Below are 22,427 nucleotides of genomic sequence, written 5' to 3'. Positions count from 1 at the left end.
AGGCAACATAGTGAACCCTCATTTCTTTTTTTTTTAAAAGAAATTAGCTGGGCATGGTAGCTTGTGCCGGGAGTCCCAGCTACTCGAGAGGCTGAGGTGGGAAGATCACTTGAGCCTGGGAAGCCAAGACTGCAGTAAATGCATAATGCAAAATCCCACCCTACGTCACATGGTTATTATTACTCCCAATATCTCATGGTGCACACCCCCCCTGTGATACTGTTTCTAATACCTGGCGGGGGAGAAAATGATGTTACTTTCAATATCGCCGTGGTATACACCCCTGCCCCCTGTGATATTGTTTCTTATATCCAGGGGGAAAAAAGATGATATTATTCTTAATATCAGAGTACACCACCCCGTGATATTGTTTTTAATATCTGGGAGGAGAGAAGATGATATTGCTACCAGTATCACAGCAAGTGTACACCCCCAATGATATTGTTTCTGATATCCTGGGGGAAGAGAATGATATCACTGCCGATATCGCAGGGGTGAACACCCCACCTGTGATATTCTTCCTAATATCTAAGGCAGAAGAGGATTATGCTACTCCAAATATTGCAGGGGATGTACACCCCCATGAGATATTCTTTGTACTATCCAGAAGGGGAGAGGATGATACTACTCCCAACATCGCAGAAAGTTTGCACCCTCCCTGTGATATTGTTCCTAATATCCAGGTAGGGAGACAATGGTGTTACTCTCAGTACTGCAGTAGGTGTACGCCCCCCTGTGGTATTGTTCCTAATATCCAGGGGAGGAGAGGATGATATTACTCCCAGTACCGCATTGAGTGCACACCCCTTCTGTGATGTGGTTCTTTATATCCAAAGGGAGAGAGGATATTACTCCTAATATCATAGGTGGTGTACACCCTTCTCGTGTTATGCTCCCTAATATCCAGTGGAGAGGATGGTATTACTCCTAATATCATAGGCAGTGTACACCCTTCTCGTGTTATGCTCCCTAATATCCAGTGGAGAGGATGGTATTACTCCTAATATCATAGGCGGTGTACACCCTTCTCGTGTTATGCTCCCTAATATCCAGTGGAGAGGATGGTATTACTCCTAATATCATAGGCGGTGTACACCCTTCTCGTGTTATGCTCCCTAATATCCAGTGGAGAGGATGGTATTACTCCTAATATTGCAGGGGATGCACAACCTACTTGTGATACTGTTTCTAATATCTAGGGGGGAAAGAGGATAATATTATTCTCAATATTGCAGGGGATGCATACCTTTCATGTGTTTCTGATATCCAGAGGGAGAGAGGATGATATTACTCCCAATATTGCAGAGGGTGTGCACTCTCCCTGTGATATTGTTCCTGATATCGGAAGCAGGGGCAAGGATCATATTACTTGCAATATCGCAGCAAGTGGACACTGCCCCCACCCCCCGCGGGATACTGTTTCTAATCTCCAGGGGTGAGAGAGGATGTAACTCCCAATATCGCAAGGTGTGTACACCCCCCTGTGATATTGTTTTCAATACTAATTTTTGAAAAAGATTATATTACTCCCAGTATCACAAAGGGTGTACACCCTTCCTTTGATATTTTTCCTAATATCCAAAAGGGGATAGGCTGATGTTTTTGTTTTGAGATGGAGTTTTGCTCTTTTTGCCCACGATGGGGTGCAATGGTGTGATCTGGGCTCACCGCAACCTCCGCCTCCTGAGTTCAAGTGATTCTTCTACCTCAGCCTCCTGAGTAGCTGGGATTCTAGGCATGCGCCACCATACCTGGTTAATTTTTTGTATTTTTGTAGAGATGGGGTTTCTCCACATTGGTCAGATTGGTCTCAAACTCCTGACCTTAAGTGATCTACCCACCTCGGCCTCCCAAAGTGCTGGGATTACAGGCATGAGCCACCGCACCCAACTGAGATAGGCTGATATTACTCCCAGTATTGCAGGGTGCATACACCCTCATTGTGATATTGTTCTTAATTTTCAGAAGGGAAGAAGGTAATATTACCTCCAAAATCGCAGAAGGTGTACACCTTTCTGTGATATTGTTCCTAATATCCGGGGGGGAAGAAGATAATATTACACCCAATATCACAGGGGGTGTTCACCTTCCTGTTTTATTGTTCCTAATACCTAGGAGAGAACAATATTAATTTCATTATCTCGGGGTGTACACCCATTCTTGATATGGTTCCTAATATCCACGTGGGAAGAGGATAATATTACTCCTAATATCTCAGGGGTGTTAACCTCACCCCGTGATTGTTTCTAATATCCCGGGTAGGGGTGGCAGAGAGGATGATATTACTCCCAATATCACAGGAAATGTACACCAACACTATGATAGTGTTTCTAATATCCAGAGGAGGAGAGGATGATATGAATTCCAGTATCACTGAAGGTGTATGCCCCCCTGTGATAATTTTTCTAATATCCAGGAAGGGAGAGGATTATAATGCCCCCCTGTGATATTTTTTTCTAATATCCAGGAAGGGAGAGGATTATATTGCTCCCAATATCCCAGCGAGTGTACATGATTTCTGTGGTCTTGTTTCTGATATCTAGGATGGGGAGAGGATGATATTACTCCCAATATTGAGGAATTGTACACCCATGCTGTGCTATTTTTCCTGGTATCTGGGGGGTAGAGTATAATATTCCTCCCAGTATCGCTGGTGGCATACACATCATCCTTAATGTTGTTCCTAATAGCTAAAGGGGTAGACGGGGATATTACTCTTATAATCGCAGGGGGTGTACACCCCCTCTATGATACTGTTCCTAATACCCAGTTTGGGGAGGTGGACAGAATAATATTACTCCCAATAAAGCAGCAGTGCCCATCCCCCTGTGATATTGTTCTTAATATCCAGGGGGAAAGAGGATGATATTACTCCCAATACCCTAGAAGGTGTACACCACCCCCCCGTGATATTGTCCCTAATATCCAGGGGTGTACATAACAAGGGATGTATCACCCCTTGTGATATTTTCTAATACTTAGGGAGGAGAGGATAATATTACTCACAATATCCCATTGAGTTTACATGCCCCTGTGAGATTGTTCCAATATCACAGGTGGTGTACAATGCTTCTGTGATATAGTTCCTAATGTCCAGGGGAGAGAGGATAATTATACTCTCAATATCGCAGGGAATGTACACCACCACTGTAATATTGTTTCTCATATCCAAAAACAGAGAGGATGATATTACTCCAAATATTGCAGGAAATGCACAATCCCCCTGTGATATTGTTCCTAATATCTAGGGGATGAGAGATGATATTACTCCCAATGTGGCTGGGGCTGTACACCCACCCTGTGTTAGCATTCCTAATATCTAGGGAAGGAGAGGATGATATTACTGCCCATATTGCTGGGGGTGTGCACCCCTTCTGTGATATTATTTCTAATATCCAGGGCAAAAGAGGATGATATTACTCCCAATATAACAGGGAATATTCTCCTTCCCCATGATATTCTTTCTAATATTCATAGGGAGAGGGAGATATTACTGACAAATATTGCAGGGGGTGTAAATCTCCTTTCTGGAGTGGTCAGATCCTACCCTGACACTGCTGGGTGGAAGAGGCCCTACCCTAAAATCCAGTCTGACCAGGTCACACCCTAAAAAGAAGGCACTTTTATCAGATATGACCTAGAACATCCCCCAGAAGCGGAAGAGAAAGGCTAGTACTCTCTTTAGGCAATGTCAATTCTTTATTCCATACTTTGTGGTAAATATTTTGTTAGTAAATGCTAATTTGGTTATTACTATGGCCCTGAGAAAGGCTCCCTTGATAACCAAATTATTATTTAGGTATTCTAGAATGATCATATTTTAAGAGCAATTAACATTTAATGCCATTCCACTAAAGCTTTATTTTTCAACTTTATAGGAATACGTTCTTGTAATCATCACATAAAATAAGCAAGATAATTTCTCTGTTGCGCTTTCTTCACAAATTATATAAGATAATTAAGACATAATTGCTTTCTTTTTCCTTAATCTGGAGCAAATAAATGGTTCAGGAATAAATAACAAGGACATAGTCTCAGTAATCTTGCCAACACTTTACCTCCTGGAAAGAAAAAGCAATGATCTCCATTAAACCTCAGCAATAACAGTTATTACTGCAATTACAAAGCCATGGGTCTTCTCTATCTTTAATATTTTTAAAATCTTTTTATCCATTTTTGTCCTATATCATATTAGAACTATTTTCGTTCTAATCTGTGACTCTAATAAGAGGTAAACCAACTCAGTGAGGCTACAGGACAAGAGACAACGTCTTGACATATATTATTTCTACAATAAAGTCATCATTATCTGAGTTCTGAGGTTCCAAAGTCGAGAAGGTAAAAAATATCTCTATCCACCAGTCAAAATTACCCTAGAAAACTCCCTAAACCCCTATAAAGTACACCAGATATATTTGGCATACATAATTCTATAAAGTAATTCTTTCTTTCTTTTGAGACAGGGTCTTGCTCTGACACTCAGGCTGGAGTGTAGTGTCCAGATCTTGGCTTACTGCAGCCTCAGCTACCCAGGCTCAAGTGATCCTCCCACCTCAGCCTCCCAAGTAGCTGGGACTACTGGCATGTGCTACCATGCCCAGCTAATTTCTTTCTGAAAAAATAGAAATGAGGTCTCACTATGTTGCCAAGCTTAAGCAAACCTTCTGCCTTGGCCTCCCAAAGTGTTGGGATTGTAGGAATGAGCCTCGGGGTTTGGCCAAAGTCATCTTAAAATTAGTCTATAGCAGTGATTCTCAGTCTAAGTTAGCTTTGCCTTAGACTAGCTAGGAAATATATGACAACATTAAACCATTTTTGGTTGTCACAGTGAGGGGAGAAGAGAGCAGTTGCTACTGACATCAAGTGCATAAAGGCCAGGCATGCTGCTAAAAGCCCTACAATGCACAGGTCACTCCCCCAACATATCAATAGTGCCACAATCCTGGCTTAAGGAAATATATATATATATATTTAAGGTTCTGTGGAGATGTCGGATCATTTCATTTTGTCCTTCAGGTAACTGTCAATCTCCAGAAGTGAATGGAGGGTGGATGGGAGGGGAGAGAATTCTAAAGTGTTCCAGCATGCCTGAAAAGCTGCATACCATTCTATTTTTGTTTTTGTTTTCCCTGGTTGGGGTTTATTTATTGAAGACAGATATTAAGCACTTAACTTATTCAGTTGTGTTTCTAAAAACTAGGCATACTTCAGCGAACAAAGATGACAGTCCTGGGCCTCAGTTCTCTTTTGGGAGTCAGACATTCACAGTAGATATTATAGGCAGACATGTCCACAGAATGTTAAATGTGATGCCCTATCGAAGACTCCTCTAGGTATGGATGCATTTCTCCAAATTCTGACCCCAGGACCAAATATAACATTTAAATAGATTAAGAAAAAATATTTGACATGACTTATCATTCTTTTATGATAACAACTCTCATCATATTCAGTGTAGAACAAGTGTGCCTCAAGCCAATACCGACCTTACTACAAACGCACAAGTAACATCTTACTAAACAAAGACAAGTAAGGCTTTTTCTCCAAGACCTATAAGAAGACAAGGATGGCCACTTTTATCATGTTTGTCAAACATAGCCCTGAAAGTCCAAATCTGAGCCTTTAGAGAACGAAATCGAAGTCATCCAGATTGTAAAGGAAGAAGTTAAAGAATCCTTCTTTGCAGATGATGTGATCTTATATAATAAAAAAATTTAAAGAATCCACCAAAGAACTGTTAGAACTCATAAATTCTGCAAACTTTCAGTATACAAAATTAAAACACAAAGTCAGTAGCATTTCTTTCTTTTCTTTTTTTTTTTGAGACGGAGTTTCGCTCTTGTTACCCAGGCTGGAGTGCAATGGCGCGATCTCGGCTCACCCGCAACCTCCGCCTCCTGGGATCAGGCAATTCTGCTGCCTCAGCCTCCTGAGTAGCTGGGATTACAGGCACATGCCACCATGCCCAGCTAATTTTTTTTTTTTTTTTGTATTTTTAGTAGAGACAGGGTTTCACCATGTTGACCAGGATGGTCTCGATCTTTTGACCTCGTGATCCACCCGCCTCGGCCTCCCAAAGTGCTGGAATTACAGGCGTGAGCCCCCACGCCCGGCCTTCAGTAGCATTTCTATACAGTAAGAACACATTCTCTGAAAAAGAAATCAAGAAAGAATTACAACTACCATAGCTATAAAAAGTGTAGGTAGAAATAAATTCAACCAGGAAAATGAAAGATTTCTACATTAAAAGCCAAGGAACATTAAGGTAAGACATTAAGTAAAGATTGGGCCTGGTGGCTCACTCCTGTAATCTCAGCATTTTGAGATACCAAGGCAGAAAAACCATTTGAGTCCAGAAGTTCAAGACTAGCATGGGCAACATAGGGAGACCTCATCTCTACAACATTTTAAAATTTAGCCAGGTATGGTGGCATGCACCTGCTGTCACAGCTATTCAGAAGGCTGAGGTGGCAGGATTACTTGAGCCCAAGAGGTTTAGGCTACATGAGCCATGGTTGTGTCAGTGCATGGCCGCCTGGGTGACAGAGCAAGACTCTGTCTGGAAAAATATTAAGTAAAAGACAAGAAAGATGTTTTTTATTTACAAATTTGTAGAATTAATATTGTTACAATGTTTATATTACATAAAGTGATCTACAGGTTTAATACAATCACTGTCAAAATACCAATGCCATTCTTCACATATGAAAAGAATCCCCCAATTTATATGGTACCACAAAAACAATGAACAGTCCAAACAATTGAGCAAAAGAAAGCAAAGCAGAAGGCATCACAGTACTTGACTTTGATATATACTAATTGTTAAAACTGTGACTTCTATATTATGTATATCTTACCACATTTATTTTATAAAAATAAACTGGTTGTGTTAGACAATGAGTTAGACATCATTTTTGTCCTTGGCCTAACCCAAGATAATATGGGGATGTGATTTGCCTGGTAATCACAATCTTTGTGGGGCTAAAGAGAAAAAGAAACAATGTAGTATAACGTTAATGATATTCTTATGGATATATAACAATTTTGATATTTATTTCCACATTTTCCTGGTAAGTATTTTTGAGTGACCTTTTTCTTATCTTAGTGACTTTCATCCTTAGAGATCGGAATTTCTATGGCTATCATACTATTAAAAAAATGTAGATAGGAGACTACACATCTGGCTGCAACATCTGCCATACCACAAATCTGCTGGATAGATTCAGCAGATCTGGCCAGAAAAGAGTGTGTTGCCTTTCTCATTTGTCAGTGTTACCCTCCTGAAGCTCTGAGAAAAGGCAGGCTTTCCAGGTAGATCTTGGCCATAGTAGTACAAATGTGGAACTTACGAATCATAATTGCATTTTCCTTACTACATACATTTCAGTTTTAATTTATTTCCTCTTTTGATGGAAGACTAGTTTCTTTGTTTTCTTGGATAGTTTTGGGGACAATTTTTGGTTAATTCCTGAAGAAGAAAAGGTGACATCTGATTTCATCATCTTAATAATCCTCAGTAATGAAAAATTGGTAGGCTGAACTGGTAAGCATAGAAAATAACTCTCAGTTTGACCCAGGGATGTGTTTTCAAAAGATGCAACTACTTTCAGAACCCCATGTGAGGAAACATATGAGAAGAAGAAGGGATATAGGAGGCATGAACCCAGGGTCACTCTTGTGATCAATTTAGGGGCCGCATTGGAAAACGGAGAGAACATCCTGCAATAACTTCCCTTCCTGCCTGGGAAATTACACAGGTTAGACACATCCAGGATGAATATTACTTTCTTGTTTCTTACCACAATCAATTTTTGCTGCCATAGAAAATGTTAATCAGTCCTTACTGGATTGGTGAAATTCCAGAGCCTACCTCATGAAATATAGTTGACTCTGAAATAACGTGCACAGCCAAAAATCTGCACATGACTTTCAGCTTCCCCAAAACTCAACTACTAATAGCGTACTGCTCCTGGAACCTTGTCAATAACATAAACAGTCATTTAACACATATGATATTTGTTATATGTATTACAGACTGTATTCTTGAGATAAAATAAGCTGAAGAATAGAAAATGTCATTAAAATCATAAGGAAGAAAAAGCATTTATTATTAGTTAAGTGGAAGTGCATCATTGTACAGGTTTTCTTTCTCACTGTTTTCACATTGGGTAGGCTGAGGAGGGGGAAGAGGAAGAGTTGGTCTTGCTGTCTCAGGGGTGGGAGAGGCAGAAGAAAACCTGCATGTAAGTGGACCAGTGCCGTTCCAACCCATGTTGTTCAAGGGTCAACTATAAAAACAATAACACCAGATATACATGCTCTTAATTTAGACTCACAATAACCCTACATGAAAGATGCTACTATCCCCATTTTGCAGCTGAGAGAATTGAGTCCTAGAGGACCTTCAGCAGGGCCACTCAGCTGGTCGGCCTCGGACAGATCTTGGACCCCAGCAGCATGGTGCCAGGGTCCACACAGGACACCATCTTCACCTCTCGATTCTCTCTGTGTGGGTCAGGTTAGTATATTGGGATAAATAATGGCATTGGGGAACCACCACAATCCTAGAGACATGGATTGTGTTAAAGGGAGAGAATAACCTTTTTGGCAATAATTATTCTAGAAACTCCAGAATTGAGAGAAGTAAAATAACCTCTAACAAGTGGCGAATGGAGAGTTTGAGAGCAGTAGGGGAATTGGGAATGGAAAAAGAATGAGAAAGGTGAGAAAATGTGGCTTATGATAGAAATATATACATATATATTCCTTCTTATTCTCTATTTTATTTATTTATTTATTTATTTATTTATTTATTTATTTATTTCGAGATGGAGTCTCTCTTCTGTCACCCAGGCTGGAGTGCAGTGGTGCCATCTTGGCTCACTGCAACCTCTGCTTCTCCAGTTCAAGCGATTCTCCTGCCTCAGCCTCCTGAGTAGCTGGGACTACAGGTGTACACCACTATGCCCAGCTAATTTTTGTATTTTTAGTAGAGACAGGATTTCACCATGTTGGCCAGTATGGTCTTGATCACTTGAACTCGCGATCTGTCTACCTTGGTCTCCCAAGGTGCTGGAATTACAGGCCTGAGCCACGTGCCTGGCCCATTCCCTATTTTAAAATGTATATATGGGGCCATACTCATATATACAGGTATACATTCACATATATACAGGGAATAATAAGGAAAAATGATGATTAAAAAAATAACTTGTATCAAAGATTGAAAGAAAATAAGGGCAATAGTCTCATGGTGAAAGAAGCCACATTTAGATACTTTAGAAAATGTTGCTTCGTTAGCATTTTGCATCTTTGCTGTGTTTCTTTAATGCTTCACTTTTTCTAGCCTTTGGTTGGGGAGGCAGCCTCATTACTTTCATTTTTTCCTAGCTGTCCAGATAGCTCAGGTTCAGATGGGCCAAGCAGAGTTAATGACCCAGGCAGGGTAAATGGGAAACTTTCTGTACTCTTGGGAATAAGTCATCAATTTAATATCTTTCCCAAATGCTACATTCTTTCTAAAAATAATATAAAAATATGTGTGCAAATCAGTTTCTGAACTGTTTTTATTCAAGAAAATTTAAGATAAGCATTGCAAGCTCATTCATCAATGTCAGTGAAATACTTAAAATGAAATGTGTTCTATGAAGCAGGCATTAAAAAGTCACTGCTAAATTTCTAAAATAACTCTTCTGAGGTTCTATTCAAGTTGACCACACTCAGACATTTTGTCCTAATTCCTTTACAGTGCTGGTTTGCAATGATTGCCCAGGCTACATCAAAGGGAACCATTTTCTAGGATGAGGTAGCTTTCCTTTCTTTCCTCTCCTTTCTTCCTTTTTTTGAAATAGGGTCTTACTTTGTCACCCAGACTGGAGTGCGGTGGCCTGATCATAGCTCACTGCAGCCTCAAATTCTGGGCACAAGAATCCTCCTGCCTTGGACTCTTGAGTAGCTGGGACTACAGGCTTACATATACCACAATCCCCTAGCTAATTTTTTTTGTTTTGGTAGAAACACAGTCTTGCTATGTGGCCCAGGCTGATCTCAAACTCTTGGTCTCAAGTGGCTCTCCTATCTTGGCCTCCAAAAGTGCTGGGATTACACACATGAGCCACCTCCTCTTTTCTTTCTTTCTTCTCATTAGTCAGCACCATAGCCTGCATAGCTTCATTTCAGAATCTGTTTTAGGAGAGGAGAAGCAATCAGGGTTGGCTCACAGAATTGAACTATTATTTCACTTGAACATACAATTTGGTGTTAACATTCACTTCCTGTCTGCCTGAAATACAGCCCTACCATTACCCTTAATTATGTATGGTGATAGTCTAGATATTACACAGGGAGATACAATCTTTGCCTTCCGGCCAAACCTAATGAATGTTTTTAACAAGGGACAGTCAGTTTTCCCCCAAACATAAATACCTACATCTATATCTTTCATGCTTGTGAGTACTTGCCTATCAATTCTTTTCCTCTTACCATGTAATTGAAATTATCTGGATATGAAAAGCTTCGTATTTATTGCTGACTCATTGGAAGCAATCATTTGTATCTTACATAGTATCACATTTTAATTTAGGAATTCCAGAGCATGTAGTAGTGTTTCAAAACAAGGTCCCAGTAAAATTCGTAATAGCAATCCCAGTAGAATGCACTGCTTTTCTCCACCTTTTTTCAATATCAGCACATCAAAGTATAAAGGAATAAATGTTGTTCTTTTTTGCCACACTTTCCACTTTTTGGTTTAGGGTACTTCATTGCTCCTGCTGTTTCTATTACCCAGGCTCTTGGTTTGCTAGGGCTCCCACAAGAAAGTGTGACAGATGAGTGGTTTAAGCAACAGAACTGTACTTTCTTCTAGTTCTGGAGGCTAGAAGTTCAAGATAAAGATGTCAGCAGGGCCGAGATCGCGCCATTGCACTCCAGCCTGGGTAACAAGAGCGAAACTCCGTCTCAAAAAAAAAAAACAAAAAAAAACAACATGTCAGCAGGGTTGGTTTCTTATGAGACCCTTCTCCTGGCTGGTGGATGACCATCCTCTCTTCCCTGAGTCTTCACTCTGTGCCTGCCTGTATTCAAATTTCCGCTTCTTTTAAGGATACCAGTCGTATTAGGTGAAGGCCCAGCCTAATGGCCTCATTTGAACTTAATTGCTTCTTAAAGATCCTGTCTCCAAATACGGTCACATTCCAAGCCACTGGGGGTTAGAACTTCAACATATGAATTTGGCAGGGGTTGGGGGTCTGGGGACACAATTCTGCCCTTAACACCTTAAATACCTCATACAACATCTCAGATGTTTGTATTTGTTAAGTTTATATGAATGTCTGCTGTGCCAGCATATTTTCACCATAAACACGATTTCAGCTTAATGCAAAGCTTTTTATTTAGAGCCCATGGGCTACGTGGAGTAAGAGTCCATAAACATGCTGAAATCATGTGCCAAAATGTATTGTGTTATACATTAGGATCACTTTTCTATCAGACTCTTAAAATGTTTGTTATGCAAAAAAAAAAAAAAAAAAAAGGAATCTAATGACTGACATAATGGGTTTTTGTCTTGTTCATCTCACAATATCTTTCCAATAAATAACAAGCACTCCACCTTTTGTTTCTGTATTCAACAAACACATCTATAGCATTGCATAGCCCTGACAATGTGCCAGACTCGGTTTTAAGTGCTTCCCTAATAGGATCTCATTTAATCCTCACAGGATATTACTTGAGGGAGGTAATATTTACAGATGGGAAGCTGAGGTACACAAAGGTTAAGTAACTTAGGTCGCAGAATTAGCAAATGTCAGAGGCAGGATTGAAAAGTAGATGGTCTGGGTCAAGAGTGTTCACCACTGCCCTGCACTGCCTCTCCTTTCTCCTTATGCAAGAGAATTCCAAGCCATATTATCTGCACCCATAGAATCAATGATCTTCATTACTGTGTTAGTCTGTTCTTGCACTGCTGTTAATATAAAGAAATACCTGAGATTGGGTAATTTATAAAGAAAATAGGTTTAATTGGCTCACAGGTTTCCAGGCTGTAGAGGAAGCATGGTGTTGGCATCTGCCTGGCTTCTTGGGAGGCCTCTGGAAACTTATAATCATGGTGGAGGGTGAAGGGGGAGCAGGCAGGTCATGTGGCTAGAGCAGGAACAAGAGAGGGGGGAAGCGTCACACATTTTTAAATGACTAGATCCTGCAAGAACTCACCATCCTGAGAAGAGCACCAAGAGGATGGTGCTGAACCATTCATAAGAAATCCTGTCCATGATCCAATCATCTCCCACCAGGCTCCACCCCCAACACTGGGGATTACATTTCAATATGAGATTTGGGTGGGGAAAAATATCCAAACTATATCAATAACTATTGACATAACTCACATTTTTACCCAAAACTTACAGTGAGAAGGAATTTGAAAGTTCTGTAAAAGCCCTTGCCATGTATGCGTCTCACTTTGGTAACTGCTAGTATTAGAGCTCTCTACCTCCAGGTAGTCAATAATTTTGTATTTCCACAATCATGCATTCAAGCACATCCAAACCTCCTAAATTAAACCCTTCTATTTGCCCGGGATGTATGAACAATGATAATTGCATCTAAACGCAATAACTACCAGAAATTGCTTTAATAATACAAATAACAATCTTCAAAACTTTATCAGGCTTTCTAGAATGTCACAGTTTGTTGACCTAAAAGGAAGAAGCAGAGGTAGAAGGTTTATTTGGTCCAAGTTTGAGGACTGCAAGCATAGATTCAAGTTGTCCTGAATATATAGTCCCATTAGCAGATGTTACAAGTAGGTTATTAAAGGAAAATATTTTTTTTTAAAAGGAAAAGACTGAGTTCCTAAATTTTTAATCAAAAATCTAAATTAAAATAACAAGTTATTGATTTTTGTATCACAAATTCCAGAAACCTGAAGACTATGAATGAAACAGCAAGTCAAGAACAAAATGCCTTTAAACAATTGCCTCCAAGCAGGGGTTGGCGGGAGTGGAAGTCCCATACTCCTGTCTTTCTGGGCCTGATAAATGACTAAAGTCTCATACTCATGCCTCTCTGGGACTGATGCATTTTGCCTAGCTCACACAGCTCAGACTTCTCTGGGTTGTTTTTCTTTTCTCAATCGTTTTATGCATACCCAACATTTTGAAGGGAGGGAAAAAAAGATTCTCAATACAACTTAACTTTCTCCTAGGCTTTGAAAGAACAATAGTACTGTCAAAGGGCTTCTTTAAATAGAACATTCTATCATTTGCCTTGAGCTAGGGTCGGGGCAGGGGTTAGCCAGACAGCACTTGCTTTTAGGATTCCAGTGGCTGCCTAATCTCTACTTACTTTTACTTTCCAACCCCAGAGAGAACAAGAAGTGCCTTATTCCCGCAGACAAAAGATGCTTAATTAACAAAACAAACACAATTGACGGGGAAAGTAAATACTAGTGACATCTTTCTGTAATTGGGAAATATTTGTATGTACCCAGTTTTTCAGAAATTATAGCTGTAACCATGCAGCCTTGTTAATACTGCAACTGGCATTCTGATACTTTTTGGAAACTCAATATACGTGTAAGGAAACGGGATACGTTTTTAAGGCATTCGTAGTCCTACATGCCTTAGGACTGTGTCAAAATTCCTTAAGTAAATGAAAACGGGAGCTCCTAGACCGAAGGTTGCCAACAGTGAGGTGAATCATTTAATAAGGGCTTACATATTTATGGATTTCTTTTGCTGAGCTTCTTGGCATACTTTCTGAGTGACAACTGCAGTGGGAAATTGGAAAATTCTGTGAATGATTCTCTTTGAATCTATTGGAGTAAACGTATAGCATCCTAATGGGTGAAAGATGGTGTGGTGAGTGAACACCTCATGGATGGAAATTGTCAATCCAATTATTTCAGCTAGCTCGTCCATTAAATCAGATCACTACCCAATCAATTACTAGATGATCAGTAGTAAAGACAGCCTAAAATTCCAAATGAATAATGCTTGGGCCAGTGTCTAAGGCACAAGTGTAATTTCATGAAAAAGGCAACTGGTTAAGTCACAGGACCAGTGGCTTAATTACTTTCCATGTTTTTATTTTTGCTGTCAAATCAAATGTCTAGACTAGAAATAACTTGATAGTTTTGTAGACCTAAAAGGAAGGGGCTGAGGCAAAACATATAATGTAGAGCGTTTACTTGAGCCAAAGTGAGGACAGCTGTCTGGAAGACTCAGACCCCAGTAATCTGGGCTTCCCTTGGCTTTTCTTATAAGTCCATTCTTAAAGGCAAAAAAGAGGGAAAGGGAGTGGTCTGATATAAAATTGCTCTGTATAAACCCAGGAATTCTCATGGGTTTATAGAAACGACACTGGTTAGTGATTGGCTATACACTGTTAAGCACAGGGTGTGGGTAATCATGGCCGGTGCAGCATTCTTAGGTGAATTATGGCTATCTGTGGCACTAGCAAGCAGTTTCAAGAGATGAATACAGAACTCCAAGTGGGTAGTAGTGCATAATTGCTGCCTTGTTGTCATGTCTCTCTGGGCCTGAGACTTGCACTCCTCAGATAAAAGTTCTTTACTCAGTATTCATTTTTCAGAAAAAAAAAAAAAGATTCAGCCGTATATATACAGGTTTAAAAATGCGTCCTCCAAAGTTCGTAGAGATAAAGAGATTTACCTAAGATTACGTTCTTCAGGCTCACCAATTTTCAATAAATTCAGCCTCTTCCCAGATGCGTGCTCTGGAGAGGCCGACTTTGTTTGAGGTGGTAATGATCACCACCGCTGAGGAAAGGAGCTTTCGGGAAGCTGTTGTGCAGGTAAGACCATTATTACCCAGGGGAAAATCAATCAGGACTCTCACAGGAACTCTTGCATGCTCAAAGACAATCTGGCAGTGAGGATCGCAGACACCATATGCAGCTTCTCCCACTGACCCCAGTGAACTCACTAGGGTGGTTGGGGAGCATAGTCCACTCAGTGGCAATCAGGTGGCCCTGAGTCCTGATCCTAGGCCGGGTGCAAAAGAAGCCACTTTGAAACCAGAGAAGCTGTCTTGGAAGGGCAAGTCTCCTTTAGGTAGAACTGCACTGCTTCACATGTGAAAAAGTCTGTACGTGATGTTTAGAGAGTAACCAAGTTATTGTTTTCAAACTGTTGTTCGCAAAGGGTCTTATAGTTTTCTTTCTTCCCTTTTAGTGAGACTGTAGATAATGTAGATGATATGTAACTGTATAATATAATCTATATAATTATAATGATGGATGCACAGTTGTGGATTATTTGCATTTTAGGGCCCATGTCCCAGTCCCTTTTGGAACTCCTATTCCTCTGGACGGTCTGCCCTGAAGAGGGATTAATTCCTTAATTTTACGGACTCTCAAAATTGTCCCTAGGTCACACTTGCAGACTGGGGATCCCAGCTTCCTCAATATTTCTGATTTCCTCCCTTCCTTCTCCATAAAAGGACAGATCTCTGGATGGCCTGTGGTTAAAAATCAAATTTTCTATTGCCATAAGAGTGTCATTAAGATTCTTGTGAAGGCTTGACATGCCACATTCTTTTTTCCCCCACCCCATAACAATGATGCAGCTTGCTTCCCCTAGCAGAGCTGTGTTTCAACCTAATGTGCACGTGGGCCCTTTGGGAACACAACCTTCTCCTCTGGGTGAGAAATTAAGCCAGATGGCAGTGATAAAGCATTCCAAGCAACCCGGTCTTCAGACAGGGCCAAAACTTCCCACCGTCCTTGTATTGGGAAGGGCCGGACGGGGTTAGCAGCTGGTCGTGGGTCTCAGCTGTCACATGGGGCAGGGAATCAAAGATGCACATTTAAAATGCAAGCGCTTGTTCCCAATGTTTTACTAATATTGTAGCAAGCTTAACTGCTGGCTCTTGGGGCATGAGAAATTCACTGATGAGATTTGCTCCTATTAAGGTGGTTTTAATTGATAGCACTTGGCAGTGAGATCACGCTTTCCTTCTCTTTCCTACTCTTCATACCCTTTTCTATTGTAAGAAAGAAAAGCAACATTTTCTCTTATTGTATTTATTTTTTCCCTGGGCCAAGTGTATAGCAGATTGTGAATGAAAAGGAAGAACCTCTAGGGGTCAGTGCTGCGTAAAAAATGGCCCAGGCTCAGGCCCTGGAGCCCGGTCTTTAAGGTTTCAAGCATAGCTTTGTTCCTGTTTTGCTCTAATGAGGGAACAGTCCCATTACTTCATGCGGAGCCCGGCTCCAGAAACAATCCCCTGGATGGTCATTTTCCTTTAATATAAGTTTAAACATTTGCAATCAAAGGCAGCTCTAATTTGAAATTTAGGATTGGGAATGCTTTTCACATTTTCTGTTTGAACCTAAGGTTGTCTCCTCCCTCTGTCCTTTCGTGGGTTCAGGCCAACGTAGGTGGGGACTGCTGTTCTTTTACTTCCCTTTAGCTGCCCCCAACTTCTATTTCTTTTAGCGAGAGAGCCTTGGTTTTGTGTGTGTGTGTGTCTGTGTGTGTTCTTTTCCTTTTGTATGTATATGCCCCTTTGGCCTTGGTCTGTTTTTTTGAGACAGAGTCTCAGTCTGTTGCCCAGGCTGGAGTGCAGTGGTACAATCTCTGCTTACTGCAACCTCTGCCTCCCAGGTTCAAGTGATTCTCCTGCCTCAGCTTCCTGAGTAGCTGGGATTACAGGCACGTGCCACCATGCCTGACTAATCTTTGTGTTTTTAGTAGAGATGGGATTTCACTATGTTGGTCAAGCTGGTCTCAAACTCCTGACCTCAAATGATTAGTCTGCCTTGACCTCCCAAAGTGCTGGGATTACAGGCATGAGCCGCCATACCCAGCCTATCTTTTAAATTGGAAACTTTCTACTTCTTTCATTATATTATCAAAGGATAGTTCAGTTTAGGGCACATTGCGGGTAGTGTGGGATTTTGTGGTAGAGATGGTAAAAAAAAACACAGGGCATGGGCAACATAGTGATACTCTGTCTCTACAAATAATTAAAAATTAGCTGGATGTGGTGGTGCTCGCCTGTGGTCCCAGCTACTTGGGAGGCTGAGGCAGGAGATCACTTGAGTCTGGGTAGTGGAGGCTGCAGTAAGCTATGACTTACTGCGCCACTGCACTCCAGCCTGGGTGACAGAGCAAGACCCTGTCTCAAAACAACAACAACAACAACAACCCCAAAAGCACAGGACACACCAAAGTGGTAGGCAGGGATGAAGAATTCTGTTGAGATTCCTAGGCAGACATTGCAGACTATGTCACCCAGGCTGGAGTGCAATTACTCAGAGGAAAATCGATCAGGACTCTCACATGCTCAGTCTGGCAATGAGGGTCGCAGACACCATGCAGCTTCTCCTATTGAGCCCAATAAACTTTCCAGGGCAGCTGGGGAGCATTGTTCACTCCATGGGGATCAGATGACCCTGAGTCCTGATCCTAGGCCAGGTGCAAACAAAGCCACTTTAAAACCGGAGATGTAGTCTTGGAAGGGCAAACCTCCTTTACGTAGAACTGGGTTGTTGCACAGTGTGGGTAAGACACTGGGAATTTCTTGAGCTCACTGTCTTTACTCACCAAGGTCATTTCAACTCCTCCCTTTTGCTCTTTAACTCTCCTCAGTTCTGCCCCCTCTAAATCAACATGACAGCTCTCCATGAAATCGCAAATCTTTCATTTCCAGCCTCCCTTTTCTCAGCATGTAATTCTATATCATCTCCTGAGACACCTGCCTCCATTAAACGTGTCTTTCTGATGTGCTTTCTTGTCATTCTTTTGTACCGTCACCTCTTGCTACCTCCTTTTTCTCTGTCAGCCTCCTAAATCCAGGGTGCTACCAATTCCCCCTCCCCACTGACTAACAACCCTGTGAATCCATCCTGGCACCCTGAATGGGGCCCTAGAATCTTCCTTGGGGACTCCCTGCAGACACTACCAATAGATCAATGTCAACATGGTGGATGAACCTCCTTTCCTGCCTCCCTTAACTGTGCCTCTCCTACAGTCCTTGATTCCATTTCATTTTGGTATCCATCCTTTCCGTGGATGATATCATCTCTTCTTGCTGTTTCAATTAGTACTCAGGTGCAAAAACATGCCAATCTTTAGCTTGAGAACAAATCTTTTCCCTGACCTCTAACACTGACAATTGTTAAATTAAGTCAAAGTCACCTCCTTTCATATTTTAAGTTCAGCCTAAAGGTTTCTTCCTACGTAGTGAAGTAACCCAGCTGGATGTGGAAACAGGCTGTAATCTACTCTTGTACCAATCATGGAGAATCTGCCAATTACAGGAGGCTGACTATTCAGGTATTCAGATAAGGGAAATGCTGAGCATAATAAATTCAGCTGTTTCTGTACCTCACTTCCATTTTCTGGACCTTACTCCATTTTTCTGTTCATAAATCTTATCCTACCATGTAGCAGGCCCAGAGTCACTCTGAACTTATTCTGGTGTGTGTGGCTGCCTGATTCACAAATTGTTCTTTGTTCAATTAAACTCTGCTAAATTTAATTTGTCTTTAGTTTTTCTTCTAACATAGTTCTATAACCAGTGCAATTTCTCCATCTGGAACTTCTACAAACATTTTCAATTTAGCATGTCCAAAACCAAGCTCATCATATACCCCCAAATCTCAGTGGCCTATATATTCTCCACCTTTATTAATGGCTTTATTACCCATCTGGTAGACCAAGCCAGGTGCTTCTTTTCCTCTCTTTTGATTCCTCACACTCCTGACCCATCATGGCTTCTTCCTTTCCCTCAAAATTCAACCATAACAAAGGGCATATATGAGGTGCCAAATGAGTAAAATAGGTAATTATTTGGTGGAGAGGGTTTTAGTTATTATTATTATTTTTTTTGAGATAGAGTCTCAGTCTGTCATCCAAGCTAGAGTGCAGTGGCCTAATCTCTGCTCACTGCAACCTCTGCCTCCCAGCTTTAAGCGCTTCTCCTGTCTCAGTCTTCTGAGTAGCTGGAATTACAAGCATGTGCCACCACATCTGACAAAGTGTTTTTAGTAGAGACGGGGTTTCACCGTGTTGGCTGGGCTGGTCTCGAACTCCTGACATCAAGTGATCTGCCTGCCGTGGTCTCCTAAAGTGTCGGGATTATAGGCCTGAGCCACTGTGCCCAGCTGCTTTTTTGTAATCTCTATTAAACCACCCTTCCCATCCAACCATCCTATGTAAACACATTGTAAGTATAATGATATAGTTTCTCTGCAAACTATATTATCGCAGCTTCTCCATGCAACCTCTCGTTTGAGGAAAGCTGCCCATAAACTTTTGTGTAGGAGTTCTGGAGCTTTCTATATAGGCAGGATATCTTAAACATAAATATAGTCATACTACTTCCCAACTTAACAAATCTCTCTCTCTCTCTCTCTATCTGTCTGTCTCTCTCTCTGTGTATATGTGTATCTTTGCCTATAACATAAATCCTAAACCTCTTAGCATGTTATCCAAGGCTTTATCTGGCTCCACGCTCCCTTTCCAACTATATTTTCTGCCCATTCCTTCCCCAACATCCAGATTAATTACATCCAATGTAATTAATTGACATTTTCCAGGACAATTTCCTTGCAATTCTGTTTGGTGTGTCTTTTCCTACTAATTCTCTATTTGGACACTGTGCTTAAAAAAAAAAAATATATATATATATATTTTATTGCACTTTAGGTTCTGGGTTACATGTGCAGAACACGCATGATTGTTTTATAGGTACATACATGGCAATGTGGTTTGCTACCTCCATCCCCCCGTCGCCTATATCTGGCATTTCTCTCCATGTTATTTCTCCCCAACTTCCCTACCCGCTTCTGTCCCTCCTCTATTCCCCCGCCAAAAGACCCCAGTGTATGATGCTCCCCTCCCTGTGTCCATGTATTCTCATTGTTCAACACCTGCCTATGAGTGAGAACATGCAGTGTTTGATTTTCTGTTCTTGTGTCAGTTTGCTGAGAATGATAGTTTCCAGATTCATCTATATCCCTACAAAGGACACAAACTCATAGTTTTTTATGACTGCGCAGTATTCCACTGTGTACATATGCCACATTTTCCTTGTCCAGTCTATCATCGATGGGCATTTGGGTTGGTTCCAGGTCTTTGCTATTGTAAACACTGAGCTTTAATGTCATCTCTGGGAAATCTTCCCCAACTAATTCAAGCAGACCAATAAGAATTAGGTGCTTCTCCACTATGCTCCCCTAGCACAGGATCCATTTCTCCATCATGTGTATCCTGTAGAGTGCTGATTGTTTTCTGCCACCAGATTCAAGTTCCTAGAGGGAAAGACTGCTGCTGAATGTTTGAGTCCACAGCATCTTGCTTCATGTCTAGCACAAGGCAGACATTCATTGTTTTGTGAATGAAGGAGGCAGTGGATGTGCTAAAAGAGAAAATGAGTGTTATTAATGACAAAATGTCATTAGAATTTTGCTTCAGGCCAATCCCTAGTAACGACATTTGAAATCTAAAAGTGTAGTTCTGTGCTCTGCAAGGCACAAAGGAACCCCTTCCACACCCTGAGCTGGGATGAGGAAGAGAATAAGATGGTGTCTGTGGAAGTTTAGACTCTTTGGTCAGTCTGTGTGTGTGTGTGTGTGTGTGTGTGTGCATGTGTGTGCAAGGGAGGATGATGGGGTAGGTAATTCCCCATGGAATTATCTATTTATAAGCAAAATGAACATTTCCCATTGTCAAGAATAATACGACTCTTGATTTTCAAGTGCTGTTTGAGCCGCTCCTTTGGACAAAGCACAGAGTAGTATGTGCAGAGGGATACAGAGGAATGGGACACAGTTCCACCATGGAGTCCTTTACAGCCCAGCCAGGGAGGTGATATTTTTGCAAAGATAGGTTTGATAAGGTGGGTGATTGCATTTTATCAACCAGACTGGGACATTTTTGAGCATATTTTAAATGTTATTAAATATTTTGCCAGCAATACAAGTGCAAACCAGGATTGTTCCACACAAACTGGGGACACCAGGTCTCATTAAGGATGTGGTCCAATGTGTACTATGGACCACGAATATCCTAGGTTCAGAGGAGAAAGTGATCACTACAAGACTGGGAGTCCACAGAGAGAATCTCTGAAGAGGGGTGCCTTGACCTAGGCCTCAAAGAAAGAGGAGGATTTGCTTAGTGACAGGGGGTGAGAGAAAATGTTCAAGTGTGGAAAAGAGAGTGACATAAATTCACTGGGGGAACATAAGATGGTTTGTATGAAGAATAGAGAGCAGAGAATTTATAGAAGGTGGTGATGTGACAGGTAGAAGAGGGAGTGTAGAAGTTAAGAGGGTCGCTGAATGCCAAGCAGGAGCTGGAGAAAATTTTGTCAAGCTAGAACATTTGGATTTTTTATTCAAGTCAGTGAGGGACTGATATGGTTAGGCTTTGTGTCCCCATTCAAATCGCATCTTGAATTATAGTTCCCATAATTCCTGTGTATCATGGGAGGAACCATGAATCATGGCAGTAGTTTCCCCCGTCCTGTTTTCATGATAGTGAGTAAGTCTCATGAGATTTGATGGTTTTGTAAAGGGCAGTTCCCATGCACACCCTCTCTTGCCTGCTGCCATGTAAGAGTAAGATGTGCCTTTGCTCCTTCTTCACCTTTCGTCGTGATTGTGAGACCTCCCCAGCCATGTGGAACTCTTTTTCTTTATAAATTACCCGGTCTCAGGTATGTCTTTATTAGCAGTGTCTGACTAATAAAAGGACGAATGACAGTTTTGACTGGAGTGATTTGCTCAAACCAAGGAAGATATACATATATAAGAAACAAATCCATAATACATATGTAATATATATGTGTGTGTATTTATTTATCTTTTATTTATTTTTTTTTGAGACAGGGTCTCACTCTCTTGACCAGGATGATGTGCAGTGAGGCAATCACGGCTTACTGCAGCCTCTACCTCCTGGCCTTCCGTAATTCTCTCACCTCAGGACTACACGTGCATGCCATCAAGTCAGGCTATTTTTTTTCCTTTTTCTTTATTTTTTGTAGACATGCCCAGGTTGGTCTCAAACTCCTGGGCTGAAGGGATCCTCCCACTTGAGCTTCCTAAAGTGCTGGGATTACAGGCATGAGCAACCACACCCAGCCTATACACACACATACACACACACACATATGTGTGTGTATATATAAATATGTATGTATGTATATATATATTTTTTTATTTCTTCTTTTTTTTTGAGACAGAGTCTGGCTTTGTCACCAGGTGCCAGGCTGCAGTGCAGTGGCACGATCTCAGCTCACTGCAACCTCTGCCTCCCGGATTCAAGCAATTCTTCTGCCTCAGCTTCCTGAGTAGCTGGGACTACAGGCACGTGCCACCATGGCCAGCTGATTTTTGTATTTTTTAGTAGAGACAAGTTTTCACCATGCTAGCCAGGATGGTCTCGATCTCTTGACCTTGTG

The sequence above is a fragment of the Callithrix jacchus genome, chromosome 13 (genome assembly GCF_049354715.1).
Source record: "Callithrix jacchus isolate 240 chromosome 13, calJac240_pri, whole genome shotgun sequence".
Taxonomy (NCBI): Eukaryota; Metazoa; Chordata; class Mammalia; order Primates; family Cebidae; genus Callithrix; species Callithrix jacchus.
The sequence above is the reverse complement of the archived record's forward strand: the minus strand, read 5'-3'. Positions refer to the sequence as shown.